Here is a 16,850-nt window from a genome sequence, read left to right as displayed (position 1 = left end):
ATGACAAAACACATCCTTACCTTTTTCCTGAGTTAAGTGAAAATAATGCCAGTGTTTTGCCTTTCACTATGATGCTGATTTTTTCTAATATATATAGACACATATCAATATATACATACATATATTTACATATATATGTACATACAGGTTTATAAATATAAATACCTATATGTATGCATATGTATATATGTTTATAAACAGATATATGTGTATACATATTATATATATCTGTGCATATATATGCTGAGATATGTTTGTATATGTATGTATTTTATAGATATAGAATGCAAAAATTCAGCTGAGTGATCTCAATAAGAATTGGTGTTGAATTTTTTGACATCAGTGAAGATACTCATATGACATTTCTCCTGAAATCTTTTAATATAATTCATTATATTCATCAATTTTCCAATATTAAGCCATCTTTGAATTTTTAGAATCTCTTTCTTAATGCAGTTGTTTTTTTAAAGGTGTTTTTGGATTGTAATTGTTAAACCTTAAGATCTGGCTGGGCAAGGTGGCTCATGCCTGTAATCCCAGCACTTTAGGAGGCCAAGGTGGGTGGATCATGAGGTCAGGAGTTCAAGACCAGCCTGGCCAACATAGTGAAACCCCGTCTCTACTAAAAATACAAAAATTAGCTATATGTGGTAGTGAGCACCTCTAGTCCCAGCTACTTGGGATGCTGAGACAGGAGAATCACTTGAACTGGGGAGGTTGAGGATGCAGTGAGTCAAGATTGCACCACTGCACTCCAGCCTGGGTGACACAATGAGTCTCTGTCTCAAAAACAAAACAAAACAAGACAAAACCCTTAAGATTTTGCATTGACATTTATAAATGATATTGGTCAGAACTAATAATCCAGGATGTTATTTACTTATTTACCTTTTCCTTAGATTTTCCAGGACTTTGTGGCTAATTTGGATTTAAATTCCAAGCCAGGATATGGGCACATTTGGTGAGCAAATGTTATGAGTCCCTTGTCTCATGAGCACCTTTGAGTGTGAGCTTTATGTACAGGTATGCAAGCCAACACCTTGTTTCCTATCTCACATATTTTTTAAGACTGAAGCCTACTAGTTACTGAGCTCAATTCAGTGTGTGAAAGAATGTTTGCTATAAACAACATGGCAACCAGGCCAAATGATCTGAAGGAGAGAGACAGCATTCAAACTGGAAGCTGCAGTGTCTTTGACAACCTAATCTCAGAGATGATTATTTCTACCATATTGTATTGGTCACACAGATTAACTCTGGTATAATTTGGGAGAGGATTACACAAAGTTTCTTACACCAGGAAGAGGTGATCATTGGAAGCCATTTTACATGCTGGCTGCCAGAGTACATTCCCATTTTTAAATTATTTTAATTCTAGTATATTCTGACAGTTCATGACTGCAAAGACTCAATGAAATGATATGACAGAACAGATATCTGAAGGTGTCAAGGGAGAGCAAAGGGGAAAAGAATTTAAATAGAAAGTTTTTACAGACAAACTTAGCTAGCCAATGGTGTATTTGTTTGTTTCACAATAATTTCATACTGGTGAGTTTGTTTTCTTATAATACACCTGATGTAGAATTTTTCTTCTCGGTCATTTTGCAAGCCAGGGACCCATGGCTGGTAATGCCCCCCCACCCAGGCCTCACTCCACCACACTTGAGTGCCCCAGCTTGCCTGTGTTATAGCTTGTACCCACATGCAGCAGTTCCTGAGCTCTTTATACCATGCCCAAGAAGAGTGAGGATACACTGGACATTGAAGGGTAAGGAGGAAGGAGAAGAATTTCACTGAGCAATGAAAACAGCTCTCAGAAGAGAATGGAGTCGGAGAGGGAATGGAGAAGGGCAGGTTTTCTTGCCCAAAGTCAGGTTGTCTCTACCCTGTAGTCAGGTCGTCTCCCCCTTTACTGACTGAGTCTGGGGTCTTTATAGGCACAGGATGGGGAGTGCATGCTGATTGGTTTGTGAGTATGCAAAAAAGGTTAAAGCAAAGACACCACTCAAAAGTGGGCATGATAGTGTAGAAAACCGATTAGGAAATGGTAGGTATATGTAAAATAGCTGAACAGTGGCGTCCAATCGGAGAAAAGCACACCAAACAGGAAGGCAAGTTCTTAATCTGGTCTGAGGATTTAACTTGTAACTTGGCTTTCAGGCTTTAAACTCTCTTTGGCTTGGAGGTTGGTTTTCACTGGGGACCTGCCCCTATCTGCCTAGGCATTTGACTGCCTCCTGTCACTATCACAACTACCAATATATCAATATAAAAGACATTGTGTAATTGCTGAATAAGTGTAGAGTTTGAAAATATATTAATCTAAATAGTTCTGACAAATGATTGTTCTATTTTCAAAAAATGAGACATTTCATCTAAACTTAGGGTTAATCAATCTCAGGATTATATTAGAGAAATAGATAAGTTTTATTCTCTTTTTAGAACACCATTAGAATTTAAACATATTATCCTATGTCAAGTACATTGTCAGTAGAATAAGTACTGATTATCTATTGAAAGACAGTCTTAGTGATAAGTTGACTAATCTTATTAATGATAGTTACATATCCTAGATGGAGTATTTTCTTTACATTCTGCCTCATTTCCACTTCATTTTGGAGCATATAGCTGCTGCTATCTGCATCTTGAAAAAGTGAGAAGTAAATTTCCCAGATGGCCCTTTAATAATGTAAGAAAATCAGCTAAGGCCTTTCAAATAAATGATATTAGTATAATCAGTATTAACTCTGTTAATCCTAGGTAGGGTCTTTCTCAGAAGCCTATCACATTTAGAAAACTTTAGAGATTTTATCTATCAAAGAAAATTGGAATACAACTTTAAATGCCCATTCTCTTGAACCTCCCTCTTGGAATAATATTAATTTTTGAAATATTGCCTAAGATTCACATATATATAGTAGTTAGGTGCTTTTGATGTTTGTTTACCAAGTTATGGTAGCCAAAATATCCTTCTTCTATGAGTCCTCCTTAGAAAAACCTGAAAGCTACCCATCTACACTATATTTGTGAGAATATAAAATTAATCAATTATTTAACATTATTGAGACACTCTTCTAGATTCTGGAAAAAAAATTTGTGCCTTATATTTAGAAAATTTACATATGTGTTTACCCTTTGGCCTGGTAATCTCATCTCTGGGAATCCTAAAGATGTACTGAAAAAAATACAAAATGCCATACACATAAATACCTACGAATATTATAGTATTTGTAATAATAAAAGGACCAACCCGAATGCCCATCAATAAGGTAAGGGTTGAATAAAATATGACACATTCACCCAGTGGATTATTTTGTAGATATAAAAAGGAATGGGGAAGATTTCCGTATAATTTCATTTGCAGTATTTTTTTTTTTTTTTTTTTTTTTTTGAGACAGAGTCTGGCTCTGTCACCCAGGCTGGAGTTCAGTGGCGCGATCTCGGCTTACTGCAACCTCCGTCTCCTGGGTTCATGTGATTCCCCTATCTCAGCCTCCTGAGTAGCTGGGACTACAGGCGCCCGCCACCACGCCCAGCTAATTTTTTTTTTTTTTTTGTATTTTAGTAGAGATGAGGTTTCACCATGTTGGCCAAGATGGTCTCGATCTCCTGACCTCGTGATCCACGCGCCTTGGCCTCCCAAAGTGCTGGGATTACAGGTTTGCACCACTGCATCTGGCCCATTTGCAATATCTTGATATGTATTGCTATGTTGAAAAAAGCAAGGTCAGTTTATAGTATTTGAAATATGCTATGTTTAGTATAAGTATAGAAGCAGATATGAAAATTGAAATTATGTCTTTGCTTGTATGTCTGGGAATAAACAATGGAAAGATAAGCCAGAAACTAACAAAAATTCTTACCTATGGGGAGAAAGAGGAGAAAGACTATGGCACAGTCAGACACGGAGGTGGGACTTTAGAGAATGTACTTTGTTATAAAGGTTTGACTGTTTTACATAATTAAAAACCACATTAAATAAAAAGGAAAAAATTCATAAAGAATTAAAACAATAAATAATGAAACAAATGAACTTAGTGGCATTAAAAAGTTGGTTACATAACCACGTGGACAAAGTAATTATATCAAGTGATTTAAAAAATGGTATTTTGTCTATCTCTAATGTGATGACAAAAAAAGAATTGCAAAATAACCCATAAACTGCAAAGAGGAGTCTTACTGTTAAATGTACTGTCATTTTGAAACTAAAGTATATTGTAAGATAAAGTGTTCAGTAATTATGTTAATGTTTTAGGAACCAAGGGTTTCCATACAAGAAGGAAACAAGTATAAAATAGTAAAACACCTTGTGATTTTATATTTGAATTGGAAATATCAGTTAGCATTCATGATTCTACCCTTTGCCCACCCAAATAAAATATTTTACTAATTTCCCAGCTAGGTCTCTGAAAAGTCTTAGAAACAATGAAAATATAGCAGCATTCTAAAATACCATTTTCCACTAAAAGAAATCAAGTCTCCTTAGAGAATGGCTGATTCTAGATCTAAAACAGAAAATGTTCAAGATTAGCCTGGCACATCTTGTGCCAAAAAGCATGAAAGGTATCCAATACTAATGTGGTCACATTAAATGTATATATCATCCACTTGAAGTTGGTCTTAGAAGTCTATCTGAGACAACTCGAGCATCAAAAAAGATAAATGACCAGGCCAGGCACGGTGGCTCACGCCTGTAATCCCAGCATTTTGGGAGGCCGAGGCAAGTGAATCACTTGAGGTCAGGAGTTAGAGACCAGCCTGGCCAACACGGTAAAACATTGTCTCTACTAGAAATATTTAAAAAATTAGCCAGGCATGGTGGCACATGCCTGTAAGCCCAGCTATTCGGGAGGCTGAGGCAGGATACCCATTTGAACCTGTGAGGTGGAAATTGCAGTGAGCTGAGATGGTGCCACTGCACTCCAGCCTGGGTGACAGAGTGAGACTCCATCTCAAACAAAAAATAACCCTCCCCAAAACCAAACCAAACCAAAACAAAAAGATTAATGCTATACTAGATCAAAACACAAATATATAAGAATGTATGTATGTATGAGTCCATGATGAGACAGAAAAACAAAAAATAATAATACCAAACAAAAAATAATAATACCAAACAAAACAAACTAACTCCAAGGTATTAAATAACTTGAAATTTGCTGGGGCACCAACTCATTATTCTGCCAGCTAACAAAAGATCAGACATTTATTCTACTTGAACAACAGTTGATAAGAGAAAGGTCTCTTTTTATTAATGAATTTAGATAATAAACACAAAAGAAGCGATTAAATAAAATTATTAATGAAGGCAATAATCATCAATGGATGCTAAACCATCAGGTAAACTGTTGGTGGGAACTTCATAGTGGAGAAATCAGGCTGATATCACCCTGACCTTCTGATTTATCTTAGCATCACTAAAGGGGTGCCAACCCCTCATTTTGTGCCCCATCATGAGGCACAACAGGAAGTAACACAGAATTCTTGCCTATAAAAATGAACCTGAATCTAATTAGACCTCTGTATATAATAACAACCAGATTATAGAAAATATTAAGTGGAAAGCAGTCTGTCAAATTTAGAATGTGAGACATGCTAGAGGACAAATGTACTGGGTTTCCAACAAATCAATAGCATGGGAGGAATACAGAAGCAGTGGGAAGAGATTTAAGACATAAAAAGCCAAATGCAGTTTATGGGTCTTGTTAGGATCCCAATTCAAATGAATTAAATGTAAAGAGATATTGTTGAGATAATCAGAGCAATTTGAATTCAAAATAAGAATAAATGACACAAAGGGTTATTGTTAATTTAATTTAATGTGATAATGGGATGATGATTTCAAATATTACAAAACAATACTTTATCAGTATATATCTCTTTTCAGTATATATCTCTTTATCAGAAAGAGATATATACTGAAGATTTTATAGGTAAAATAACATGAAATCTTATGTCTAAGATTTACTTGAAAATACTTCAAGGAAAAAATATTGTAGAGAGATAGAGGAGATGCGATTGGTAAAAATATTAAAAATTTTTGAACCTGAGTGGTAATGGTGGTTCACTATAGTATTATTCCTATGGATGTTCACTATAATATTATTCCTACTTTCATATGTCTTTCTATAAGAAATGTTTAAAACTCTGCTCTCATGTAGTTTACATTTTCATAGAAGATACAGATAACAAACATGCCATAATAAAACATATAGTCCTTTAAATATAAATAAGGAAACAGAAATCAAACATGAAAGGGGTGGGAAATATAGGATAGTGATGTGCAATTTTGATAGGGTGGTCAGGAAAATTCTCATTGAGAAAATCACAATTGAGTAAAGGCTTGATGTGAGGTAGGAAGCCATGTAAATATCTGTGAGAAGAACATTTCAAACAGAATGAACGGTAAATGCAAAGTCCCTGAGGAAGGAGCATGAGTTATTTAAGGAATAATGAGGAGGCCAATGTGATGGGAACATCTTGAGTGAGGGGGTTGAATAGTAGCAGTTGAGGTCAGAGAAGAAAAAGTGGAGAGGAGATACAAATCACATAGTACTTTCTAGGTCATAGTGGGGTAGATTTGCAAATTCCTCACCATCAAGTGAAATAGTAGATTTTACTGGTAGATGTGATATGTTTCTTCTGTGGTTTTAAGTACCCACTACATTAATGCATAAACCATGGGTATATGTGCTTTGATTGAAGAAGCACAGACTTAGCCTATTCCTTTAATGTTAGCAAATAATGGCTTAATAAATTACCTTGACAAGATATATTAAAGAGAGGAGTGCATAGAGGGTTCTCTTAAAGATGTGTATAATGTGATTAGAACAGAATTAACCCTAAACCCAGTAGAGAAGAAAATCTAGCAGAAAGGGAATTAAATAGCTTCTCACTACTCCAGATAGAGTACTAGGCAGACTGATAGTGTAGAAGGAGGAGAATCACTGTGCAGGCAACCTGTAGGCCCCCAGGGGAAATTATTCTGCCTTATCCTGCCAGGTGAAGAAGAGCAATTCTGCCCAAGGGTCCAAGGTCTCAGGTCTCATCAGGAGTGGCAGCAATGCATGTCTTGTTACTTCAGTTGCTTTGAAGAGAGAGTCAGTCACAGGCTCTTTTTTTATAGGGTTGCTTGGGTCACTCGGGGCTCTTTTGGCAAATGGATAGATATTGAGAAACTGGGCTGCCATGCACAAAGAACTCACTATTCCTCTTAAATTATGTTGCTGGATGTCATCACCCTCTGACATTTCATGTGTAACATTTGCAACTAATTCTAAGTGTTGTATTTTCAAGCCATGTGACTCTGTTTAAACGTTTTTGTTTATTACTTAGAGGGCTTAACTAATTTAGAGTATGGTCTGATGATTTAAAAAGATTCCTATTACAAAGTGTCCAGGTAGGGTCCCCCCAACCAAAAAAATAAAAAAACTTTCAGGGGAATACTAACAATACAGGACACTGCAAAATATTTTTTTAGCCTGTGAATTTTTCCTGGTTTTGCCAATGTCATAGAAATATCTCTGAGATTATAAATTTAGTTTTAAAAAATTATTGTTATTTTTTACTTATTTACCTCAGAAATATGAAATGATTTTGGCTATATGGTGATGTAATGAACTATTCCATGATTTCCTGAACTGCTCTCTGGAGAGAGAAGGGATCTTGATCATCTGGCTTGGGCTGGAATTCTAGGATTAAGGTCAGATACGAGAATGAAAGACCATAAGGTGTGTTTGAAAGAAGAACCAGAAGAAAGTTTTAGGAATTAAAACTCAAACCCAAAGTAGGAACTTAAGGAGAATAAAACTTAATAAAAAATGAGAGGTTTGGCCAGGCATGGTGGCTCACGCCTGTAATCTCAGCACTTTGGAGGCCAAGGCAGACAGATCACCTGAGGTCAAGAGTTTGAGACCAACCTGGCAAATATGGTGAAACCGTGTCTCTACTAAAAATACCAAAAAAAAAAAAAAAAAACCAGGCGTGGTAGCACGCGCCTATACTCCCAGCTACTCGCGAGGCTGAGGCAGGAGAACTGCTTGAACCCAGGAGGTGGAGGTTGCAGCGAGCTGAGATCGGGCCACTGCACTCCAGCCTGGGCGAGAGAGTGAGACTCAATCTCAAAACAAAACAAAACAAAAGTAAGAAGTTTGTGATTGGGGTCAAATACAAAGTATGTTAGGAAGAATAAAAATGAAATGGCACCTGGAGATATTGTCTGAGTCATCATTACACAAAAGGAAGCTAACTTAGTGCTCCTGGCTTCTTGGCCATAAGCTAGTCAGAAACTCGATGAGGCCTATATTTTTAGCCACAGTATAGACTGCTGGTCATCAACAGGGTAACTATCATGCCCTTGGAGTGATCTGAAAGAGCCCAAAGTACCACATTGGTGATACCACAGTGCCTTTTTCTTCCTCCAGTTATTTGATCCAGACTCAAGATAGATTATCTGCCTGATTTGATTTACGTGTTTGTCTTCCCCATGAAACTGTTAAGTATTCAGTGTCAGGGATCATGTCTTATTCACGTTTATTAATGACTATTTATTGATGGAAAAAGAGAATTATTCTGGCCAAAGACAAAAGAATTTACTTGAACTCACACGCCACAAACTTAAATAAGCCAGGTTACCCACCTATTTTTACAGTGTCAGGTTACACTCACTGCACAAGTTTACAGATATAAAGTTGGCCGCAAAGTCTCAACATATAGCCTTTGTGAAATTTCACAGAGACAAGAAAATCAATTTCGTTATGCATTCTCTCAGCAACAGCAACGGTAGCCCTATTCTCTTCCTGATTCCTCATCTGGATGTCTGTTATGACAGTGTAGAGGTGGAAGGCTAGAAGCAGCTTTTCACATGGTGTAATAAGATAAATTCCTAAAGATTCTCTGCCCAAAACTATTTTCACTCTTTTCCATGCATTTATGCTTGCAAGTTTGATATTTTTAATACTAAAAGTGGCGCTAATTGAATAAAGAATAAAAATGTAAAGTGATTATCTACAAACTGATAATTAACTTGGCTACTATCCCCTCCTACTTTACTACTTCCTGTGATTTCCTCTCTAAGCTGCACACCCAAACAGGAAAGACAAGCTTCCTAGATAGAAGAGGGTTCCCTAGAAATGGGGGATCTGGGTTTCCTTACTAAAAACCTCAAACAAACTCTTCCTAAGATCCATTTAGGGGAATAACATAATTAAATTCCTAAAGGTGAAAAACTGATCAATAGGGCAGGTCTAGACTTAGTGACATGCCTAGGGGAGTAGTGGGCTAACATAAAAATGCTAAATGCCTTTAGAGTGAAGAGAAAATAGGCAGGTATGTTTCCTTCCAGTTCCCTATTTTGGAAATTGCAGGTTCTATTTTCTTCTATTAAAAAATGAATTCTGGGTTTTGGAGGCAAATGATCTTATTCAAATTTCAATCCATAAAATTTACCATATAATCAAGTATTTTCTGCATTTGACTAAAAGGTACAAGCCATAAAAATCAAAAGTACCTATATATAATTATTTATTATTAATATTTTTTGAGACAGTCTTGCTCTGTCACCCAGGCTGAAGTGCAGTGGCGTGATCTCGGCTCACTGCAACCTCTGCCTCCTCAGTTCAAGCGAGTCTCCTGTTTCAGCCTCCCTAGTAGCTGGGATTACAGGCACGTGCCACCACTCCCAGCTAATTTTTGTATTTTCAGTAGAGACCGGGTTTCACCATGGTGGCCAGGCAGGTCTTGAACTCCTGACCTCAAGTGATCCGCCCGCCTCAGCCTTCCAAAGTGCTGGGATTACAAGTATGAGCCACCGTGCCCAACCAAAAGAATATATATTTTTAAATCTCAGCAACATACAAAAATCTCAGGAGAGATGCTGTTCTATCATGTATGTTTTGGTAAGCAACAAAATTCAAAGCTTTTGTATTTCGTTCATCCAAGATATTAACAAAAAATGATCTAAAGAGCCTAGTGACATAAATGGAAATTCTAGGAGAAAAGAGAAGATGTATCTTCAATTTTCAATTATAGAGTGAACATCTTTGTAAACCCCAACCATGAAAGAATACAAACAAAGCCTTGGCAATAAAATTGCTACGAGTTACAGCACAAAAGAGACAAGAAGTACATGTTTCTCTTTTCTATTAATTGCTTTTCAATTACTAGAAAAACAGTATTCCATTGAACATCCGTCAGTACTATTCTGAGTAGTTCTCTAGAATATTTTTATGTTTAATTAAGGGTTTGTTTTCATATTGCCCTGAACACTATTCATGGGTCTAAAGACACACAGAATGGGGACTAGAACATATTAATCCATATGCAGGAAAATAGAATGTATTAGTTGAGCCTACTTGTGGGATAATTTAATTTAAAAACTAAGTAGCTTTGGAACATACTATAAATAAAGCAAATAAAAAATATAGTATTTCAGCAAAGACCTAGATTTACCATACTCAGAAAATGCAGTAAGTGAGCACTAGATATGTATTTAAAAAACATAATCTAGGAATTATTCACTTTTCAAAGTGAGTCTTTATTTTAATAAAATATTTTAATGAATATGTTTCACTTATATATTCATTTATATATATTTACAATATTATTTGTTTTACAAATATTTTATTTATTGCTACCTTTAAAGGATGTTAACAGTTGCTCAATGTAAGACATTGTTGTGTTGAGCCAGGGAATAGACTTGTGAAAAGTTTTTGAATGACTGTGGAAATATTTTAATGCTACATGTGTCTATTTTTTTTAACCTTCAATGGGGGTGGTAATGCCAACATTTTCTGAAGCTTTAAAGCCTGTCAAAAGTCCATTTTTCTAAATACGCCATATGTAATAAATATGAGTTTCTTTTATGATAAAAAACTGCAGGTCAATTTTAAGAATGAAATAATAAGTCACACTACTAAGTAGTGACAATGGACATTATACTTCTCACTACCATTCTGTATCTTATTTTAAATTTCTTTTTGGTACTGTTTGCTACCCTTACACCTGCTTTTTTGGTCTCTACTATATCTTTATCTTTGCCCTCTATTTTTTGTTTCCTTCTCTTCTTTTATTTCTGGCTTCTATACCTTATGTTTACACCCAGTGACATTTCCAACATTGCCTGGTTTGCTGTTAGTATATATTATTATATTCAGGTTTTAGTAAATTAATATACGTATATATTAGAGTATAGCAATATGGCCAATGGAACTGCCAGGCTATCCAACTCAGTAGGTACATCAAAAGGCTTTCTAGGAGGGCTTTGTCTATGAAACATGCAGCCACATCCATATTTTAACTTGCTCATATTTATTTGCCCTAAGAGAGATTTGTCAGAGCTTGACTTTTTTTCCAGAGATTCAGTCTAAACACCAATTTCAAATTCTGAAAAGTAAGCTCTTCCAATATTTCTTAGCAAGAGGGATGAATAATTACCCATAAATCTGATAAGGTGGATAAAGGAGTTCATGTGACTTCTAGTTATGGTTAACATGCTTGAAAGTATGGCACACATACACACACTAGCAAACAAAAACACTGTGAAGAAGTACTTAAACTTGAACAGAATTTCCAAATAATGGAAAAATGCAGTGCCCTCGAGTAAATGGGTCCTAAAATAGCACTAGTTTTTTCCCCCTCAAAATAAGCTATATCACTACTCAGCAGACAAAGCCATTGTTAATTTTTTTCTTGTCAGCTGTGTTACTATGTCATTTGAGTCAAACAATGAAGCATATGTGAATGAAAAAGTATAAGGAATATCACCAAATTGGTGAGTGGGAGTAGTAAAAAAAAAATATGACTGTCATAGGTTTGCAGATTCAGTTTCCAGATTCCAGCAGTGCCTGCCGCTTGTGATGCTACTACAAAAATAACATCATATTTTTATATTGAGGCCATTTTTTAAAAGACTTTGAAAATGTATAGGCTGGGTGCAGTGGCTCACGCCTGTAATCCCAGCACTTTGGGAGCCCAAGGTGGGTGGATCACAAGGTCAGGAGTTCAAGACCATCCCAGCCAAGATGGTGAAACCCCGTCTCCACTAAAAATACAAAAATTAGCTGGGCGTGGTGGCGGGTGCCTGTAATCCCAGCTGCTCTGGAGGTTGAGGCAGAGAATTGCTTGAACCCAGGAGGTGGAGCTTGCAGTGAGCCAAGATCACGCCACTGCACTCCAGCCTGAACAACAGAGCGAGACTCCGTCTCAAAAAAAAAAGAAAATGTAGCTAATGCCATCATCCCACAGGTACTACATGAGTCAAGTGTTTTAGTAGCTATTAAACCACTTTCAGATTTACCTGAATTACATAAAAAGTAGATGCCATATATTAATAAGTTATATCACTTATTTATAAATCAATAGAACCAAATATGGCAGTAAAACAATAAATTTAGTTTAGTGTCTTTGTTTGTTTTTTGAGACGGAGGGGAGTCTCACTCTGTCACCAGGCTGGAGCTGGAGCACAGTGGCGTGATCTTGGCTCACTGCAACCTCCGCCTCCCAGGTTCAAGCAATTCTCCTGCCTCAGCCTCCTGAGTAACTGGTAATACAGGCACACCCTACCACGCCCAGCTAATTTTTTAAAAAGTTTTTTTATTTTTAGTAGAGATGGGGGTTTCACCATGTTGGCCAGGATGGTCTCGATCTCTTGACTTCGTGATCCACCTGCCTTGGCCTCCCAAAGTGCTTGGATTACAGGCGGGAGCCACTGCGCTTGACCAAATTTAGTTTTTAAAAACCTGATCGAGAACATAGGGCAAATATTATGTAGCTATACTTTCTTTTACTTAAATAAATCAATGTTTCTGATTCTTCTGTGGCTGTCTTGATTGTCAATTATCTAAGATCCTAGAGCATCAGTTCCCTGCTCACTCTGATTTCTTTTCTACTCGGTTAAGTTTACACTATCTTAATTAGGGTGCAAATGTCTAAAAAGACCGTGGATAACCTCACATTGTTCACACTATACCTGGAATTGCTGTTTTCTATTCATTATCTAAACCAGAACATTGGGGAGATATAGTATATACCTGTGGATTTACTTTTAGTTTGGGAAAGCAAACACACTCTTGTCTGTTAGCAAAGGAGCTGCATCCTCAATACTAGAACTTGCAAGTTATTCCCCTTTGGAGAGCCCAAGAGAAGGGAACTTAGTCCAATTACTTCTATTTACTCACAAGACAGTTGAAGTAATCCAAGTCACAAAACTTGTTAGAAACCTGAGTAAAACCAAAGCCCTGTGCTTCCATTTCCAGTTCAGTGTCTTGCCCCTTCTTCCACTGTAACATATTTACTTGAATATATGAGATATTTACTATACTTGGTGTATAGATATGTATGCCATTTTAGGGGTTTTCAGACAAAATTAAATTCACACTCAATTTTTTTTTGCTATCATAAATGCAATAGCAGTTGAACTTATAGCTGAAGGAACACTTGACAATATTCTCTTATTCCTCTTTTTTATGTGTAGAGGGAAGGAAAAGATTCCATTAGATGATCTCTATTGTTTCTTCTAGTTTTAATATCCTCTGAATCCATGAATCATCCTAGTACACATTGGTATGCAGCAAACGGCAAGAGGTATGTCTTTGTAAATTTAAGTTGTTGATATAAATTCCTGTAGTGCACATTTACTACTGAAAGCATAGAATAAGAATAACCACCACAGCTTAAATGAGTATTTATTCTCCCTTTACTGTTGCCACATTGCATACTCTCTTGCCCCCACCATTTCTCCCCTTCATTCCCTATCAATCTGTGTAATGCGCTCATTCTGTAAATGCAAGGTAGTAGAATCAAAAGAGCACAGGCTTTGTTATAAGACAGACATAGGGTTTGAATCCAGGCTGTGCAACTTTGAACCACATGCTTAATCTTCCTGAGTCTCAGTTTCTTCCACTGTAATAGAGGTATACTAATATAGACCTGAGAAGATGGTTAGTAGGATCGGTGACCACGCGAGATGCCCAAACAATGTTGTGATGATAATAATAAATGATCACATTCTTATTATTATTACAAAACAAGTGTTTTTCAAAATTTGCAGTGGGGAGAGGTTAACAGTTTATGTGTTCCTCAAAATTAACTGGAGGTGGTCCCACTTCACTGCCCCCCGCCCCCCGGCCCCCACAACACTCCATTTGTAAAAGTGTCACTTTTCTTTTTGTTTTTATAATACTCTGATGTGCCTAACTGCAGGGGACAAATTTAGTTCGCTGTTATTAAAAAAAAATCATTTAGAATGCAGTTCTACTTTGGTAGACTTTAACATTACTGCCAGCAAGTCCCATTACAATCGTGTCTGCTTGAATATCTGAAACATCTTAAGATTTAAAAATTATTGTTCTGTGTTACAAATATAATAGCTGACATTGTAAATGAGTTCTCACCAGTTTTAGATGAAAGTATGATGGGACAAAATGTTGGATTTAGTTAATAATCTATAATTGTAGTTAGTTTATTTAAAATGAAGGCCTAATATTGAGATGTACCAAGTAGGAAGAAGAAAAGGGATTGAATAGAAAATAAATTATGAAAGAAAAGTAAATCTCAAACAATGACCAGTATGCATGGTAATCCTACGTTAAAAGTAGGTAGAGTGAAGAGAAATAATATAAAAATGGTGAACTACCTGGGAGTAAAAATGTCTTCTAGAAAAATATATGTTAATTCATTTTTCATAGCTCCTGTTTTGTAAGATTAAGGTGACTGCACTGACTACAATCTTTAAAAAATTATTTTACTAGCTATCAAAAGTAACTTAGGTTCATAGTAAAAATTTCAGAACATATGAGAACTAAAGAGAAAAATAAAGATTGGTCCCAAGATAACTTTTGGTATCTTTCATCAGTTCTTTTTTCATGCATCATGCATATATGATATCATTTGTTTAATAAAATTTGGACATTAGTATATAAACAGTTTAAAAACTTATTATGGAAAATCTTTTTCAACTTATAAGAAAGTAGAAAAACTGTATAATGAAATCCCCGTATGCCTAGCAACAATTATTAGCCTTTGGCCATCTTGTTTTATCTATACCTTCTTCTAATCCTCCAACCCTAAATTATTTTAAAGCAAATCTATATGATCTATTATTTTCATCCATAAATGTTTTAATATGTTCCTCTAAAAGATAACTCTTCTACAAAACAAACAAAAATATGAATATCAAACATTAACAAATTAACCATGATTCCTTCATATTATCAACTAGCCACAGTATGTTTTTTTTTTTTAAATTTGGCTTCTGTTTGACAATATCATGGCCATCTTTCACTTGCAGTGTAAAAGTCTATTGACTACAACACTGAAGTGATTTGTATTGCCAAAAAAGTGAATGCCAATTTTCCTACATTTTATCTCAGGTTGGATTTTAATCTTTCTTTTAATCATTGTCAATTTGACAGATTAAAAATAAAAACTTGTTTTCATGTTTGTTGTTCAGTTATATTTTTTGTTAATTGCTTTTTTATGCCTTTTACTTCTATTGAAGTGTTTATTTTTTCTTATTGATTTGTAAGCGTTCTTTACAAACCTGTGTATTTCCTCAAATTGTTCATACTCTGGCTAGTCTTGGTATAATTTTACATTATGTTTTTTATTCATTTACTAAGCCAGAACACTGGAGAGAAAGTTTATATTTGTGGATTTATTTGTATTTTGGGGAAACATTATTTTCCCAATTGCCTTCTAAGCCTAGTCATAATGCCCTCTTCTCTGTTACGAAGTGGAGATTAAGTTAAGCATTTGTCATATATGTTTCGAATATTTTTCTCGTCATTTATTTGTCACCTTTGTTCTCTATACCCAAATTTTCCTATCTTAAGATGAGCATAGGTTACGAATTTTCTTCTTATACTCTTATCATTTTATTTTTCATTTTAGAAACTTAATTCAGGCCAGGTGCAGTGGCTCACGCCTGTAATCCCAGCACTTTGGGAGGCCGAGGCGGGCGGATTACGATCAGTAGATCGAGACCTTCCTGGCTAACATGGTGAAACCCCGTCTGTACTAAAAATACAAAAAATTAGCCAGGCGTGGTGGCGGGCGCCTGTAGTCCCAGCTACTTGGGAGGCTGAGGCAGGAGAATGGCATGAACCTGGGAGGTGGAGCTGGCAGTGAGTCAAGATTGCACCACTGCACTCCAGCCTGGGTGACAGAGTGAGACTCCGTCTCAAAAAAAAAAAAAAAAAAGAAACTTAATTCAATCTGAAATTATTGTAATATAAGGCATGGATTAGATTTTAATGTTACCTTCATCCTAAAATTGCTAGCTAAGTGTTCCACAGCACTTGAGTATACCATCCTTTTCCCAATGATTCAATGTGTTTTCCTTATCATCTAATTAAATATTTTATATACTGAATAATTTAAAAACACACATGTATGTTTAAAAGTGTATATGTGTATGTACATATGTGTATATATAGTGCAAGTAGGGACCTAAGTACATGGGATAAGTCTTAAGTAACAGTGGAAAGAAGGCAGTCCATATAAGTTTGATGGAGTATTTCACTGAGCATATATGAAATAAAAGGAAACCCTAAATATTTTTAGAGAATAAGCAATGAAAAATATTTTAAATGGAGGTGTAAAAAGATACCTGTGAGCTGTAAATTTTGCCCATTTCACAAATATGCTGAAGACTTATTCATCAGAGAGCAGACCTAGCTCTTCCGAGCTTACCTATGTGAACAATCCCTATACCTCTCATTTATTTAACATTTATTTGGTCCTTACTATGTGGCAGGCATTTTGCTACATTCTGGTGATACAAAAAAGCATATGATTCAGTCCACGCCCTTAAGGAGTTCATATTTTCATTGATGGGACTTTTTATATTGTGT

The sequence above is a fragment of the Gorilla gorilla genome, chromosome 4 (genome assembly GCF_029281585.2).
Source record: "Gorilla gorilla gorilla isolate KB3781 chromosome 4, NHGRI_mGorGor1-v2.1_pri, whole genome shotgun sequence".
NCBI classification, from domain to species: domain Eukaryota; kingdom Metazoa; phylum Chordata; class Mammalia; order Primates; family Hominidae; genus Gorilla; species Gorilla gorilla.
The sequence above is the reverse complement of the archived record's forward strand: the minus strand, read 5'-3'. Positions refer to the sequence as shown.